Source organism: Pieris napi, chromosome 2 (assembly GCF_905475465.1).
Source record: "Pieris napi chromosome 2, ilPieNapi1.2, whole genome shotgun sequence".
In the NCBI taxonomy this organism is placed as follows: Eukaryota; Metazoa; Arthropoda; class Insecta; order Lepidoptera; family Pieridae; genus Pieris; species Pieris napi.
Window position 1 is genome coordinate 14,018,343 of NC_062235.1, and position 2,805 is coordinate 14,021,147.

Consider the following 2,805-nt stretch of genomic DNA (forward strand, 5'->3'; position numbering starts at 1 on the left):
CTCTGTGCGTTGTGTGTCATTATTAATAAGTAATAACATAGATGATAATATACACTACTGACACAGACGTTCGTTGGTTGGGGTGCGCTATACAGTTTATTCTATCACATCATACTTTCAAAGATAGGTTGCGATCTTATATAAAACTTGGTTTATTTGATGATTATAAATTATTTAATTAAACTAACCCGAGTTCGTAAAAAATAATGTAACATAAACTTGTTAATTACTTTGAATTTTTATCCTTAATAACATGAAATACTAGATGGCGTTAGGTGTTTCAAACAATATTATGATCACTGATACATTAATAAATAATTTTTAATTTACGATGAACCATAAACGTTTAATAAGAATTGTTATTTTTTAGTTTATATAATATAACTTTAAACCTTTTTTAATAATATTTTACATACACATGTACCTAAATGTTGATCTAGAATAATAACTAGAATTCTTATGATTCTGAAATGTTGTAAAATTAATTATATTTTATAGATACCTTCTGGTAAGTACCTGTATCATAATATTATTACTTTTATTGATTAAACAATGTAAACTTATGAACGTCATTAAAAATTGAAATAATTGTAAATTTACGCCGACGCCCTTGTCGCCGAAAGAACGAGAGGAATATCACGATTCTTTGATCTTTAATTTCAGAATTCATTAAAAATTTAATTGCATTGTTTCGCGTCTCTTTTATTCCAAACCAAATATTCCAATTCCTAATGAAAAATACACGCATTGGATTTATATTTATTTTTCTCATTGAAATACAACTGAATCTACTTTATCCAAATTTCGTATACAAATTCGAGCGAACTCATTATTCTATAAATAGCTTTAAAACTTATCAACTGTGTTTTCCGGCGACGTCGCGGGGAGGCACTAGGCCGTGACTGACACTGTCCCTCGGTACTATATCCACGCGGGACGGATTACTTCCAAGAAAACTTTTGGTTTTCTGTAACGAAAGAATAAAGAGACCATTAGATATTACTGTGATAGTCACATTATAAAAACATACACTTTTCTGTATTAATTTTTTTTTTTTAAATATCGGATTCCAAGGTATCCCTGTGGTAGTTGAAGGAGATTTATCCTGTATGGCTTTCATTTTATGTCCTTGTCAGTTCTAAATGGTTCATATTCTATAATAATAACAGGCAATATCTATGAATATCGCAAACAAGTAGCGTGATGTTCAACCGTAATCCGATTACATTAAGAATACGCAGCGCGTCGCACTACGACAACTTGCCGCTCCTATTCTAATTGTTACGCAGTTGTGATGCAACTAGTCTTACTTCAAGCCAAGAATAAAATCCGCACAATGATGTAGGAACAGAGAATCTGTCTTGTTCCTTACACGTGATGATGTCAAATACTAATAAATAATCACCAGGCTTTCTGAATTGTATATTTTCTATTCCCATTTGTCTCGTACTGAATATATTAAGATTTTCCATTCTATATTTTAAAAACGCAAATTGAAATTAAGTCTCGCTATATCTCGTTTCTGACGAGAGCAAAAAACGAATGATACTCTATAGGGTAGTTAATCTAACGAACTGCGCTTCTGAATATTGAAGTGGCTCAATAATATTAAACGGTTTCCGAGTGCAGGGAAGACGGAAAAATGTTTATTTTCATTGGCCCATATCCGCTGCTCCGAGACTCGTTACTTTATAATTTCCGCTCTGCCCTTACAACGAGTTATTTCGTTTCACAACATCGCTGTAGATGTTTGATGACTTAATTATTTCATATTTCGTCTATAACTTTACTTTAATTGTTAATCGTGATTTGTATTATATTGAGAACAATTAGATCTTGTCTCAATATCTCAAGTAACTAGAAACAAAAATATTAATATTATTAATTCATCGTTTTTACATGCGCAATCTGTAGAATTTAATAAATCCGATCCAGTGCCAACTGATGATTCAGCATTCAGATACATAAAAGTAAAGCCAAAGTCAATAACGAATGTGTGAAGCCTCCCAAAGCGCATCTATCGCTAGGCATGGGCGCGGCAGAGGGGGCGGTCGGGCGGGTAGGGGAGCACCCCGTTCACTGTAAAACGAGCCTGAACTGCCTACATGGATAATATTACGTTAGTACACCGGTATATGTGTGCGTAACTTTGAGCAGGGCTTGCAATCTTCCATATTCCGATCGAAAATTCATTAACGTAGTATGTACTTGTTATTGACGCCAAGTAGGGTCTACCAAGTATGAGTATACCAAGTAAACTCCAACACATACTGATACTACTAAATAAATACTTACTTACTTCTATTTTAGTATTTCAAAACTCACCTCCAGTCATGTTTAACACAATGCAAGAAAGTTCTGGTCTGTTACGTCGGGAACAATTGATTATCAATTACGTTCTGGCAGAATAAAACGCACATAACTTTGACTTCGTTCCCTTGGACTTTTTTGACTAAGTGTAGCAACCCTATTTAAGCAGGGGTGGCAACTGGTACCTAAGGGGATGAATGACGTAGGTCAATGTCGGGGCGGCGGCCGCCTCGCACCGGCAAATTGGTTTACGACTCTTCAAATTGCAACGTTAATTAATTACATCGTTCAAGATCAATTTTATCAGCGGTCTTAAGACTGGCCGTAGAAGGTTCAAGTAGGAGACAAATTTCCTTGAAAGGACATGCATGTCTGTCTCGCATTTCGACATTGTTTACTATTCCTTATAGTATACACATTTATAATGATTTACGTTGATATTATACAAAAATAATGACACACCCTGTTTCTTGTATATCTTGTTTGCATATTTCT